The following is a 562-nucleotide window of genomic DNA, read 5'->3' on the forward strand; positions in this document are numbered from 1 at the left end:
ACCAATAAGAAAATATATCAGATAGCAATACATACTATGTAAAGAATTATAATAAAGTGAGGTGATAGAATGCTTAGGAGGCTATTTTTATATACAGTATGTGACAGCTTTCATTTTTTTTTTTTAGGTGAGGCAACCCTTGGTTGACCTCACAAATTGCAAGGACCTTGTCAGCTTACAATCCCTTATTTTTATTTTTATTTTTTTATGCCTACAGCACCTGGTTTTCCTAGGTGGTCTCCCATCCACGTACTAACCAGGCCTGACCTTGCTTAGCTTCCGAGATCAGACGGGATCGGGCTTGTTCAGGGTAGCACGGCCGTAGATTTGTGGCAGTTTTAAAACAAGTCTGCAAATTCTTTGACACTCCTCCCATTAAGAGATAGAGTCTAGGTCCCTTTCCCTTGCACCTGGGCGGCTTTGCGACTGCCTGGAAGAATAAGATGCAGAAAAATGACACTCCAAGCAGTTTCTGCTGGTTTTTCTTGGAGCCCTCACTCTAAGAGTCTTTAGTTGAATGTAAGAAATTCAGTTGCTGTGAGGCCACCATATAGAGAGACAA

At 41.3% G+C, this 562-nt stretch overlaps 1 pseudogene; it reads right to left on the reverse strand.

Annotated features, from left to right (window-relative positions):
• Nucleotides 1-208: 208 nt before the first annotated feature.
• Nucleotides 209-327, reverse strand: LOC111741309 (annotated as a pseudogene).
• Nucleotides 328-562: the final 235 nt, after the last annotated feature.

Source organism: Pteropus vampyrus, unplaced genomic scaffold (assembly GCF_000151845.1).
Source record: "Pteropus vampyrus isolate Shadow unplaced genomic scaffold, Pvam_2.0 Scaffold76, whole genome shotgun sequence".
NCBI classification, from domain to species: domain Eukaryota; kingdom Metazoa; phylum Chordata; class Mammalia; order Chiroptera; family Pteropodidae; genus Pteropus; species Pteropus vampyrus.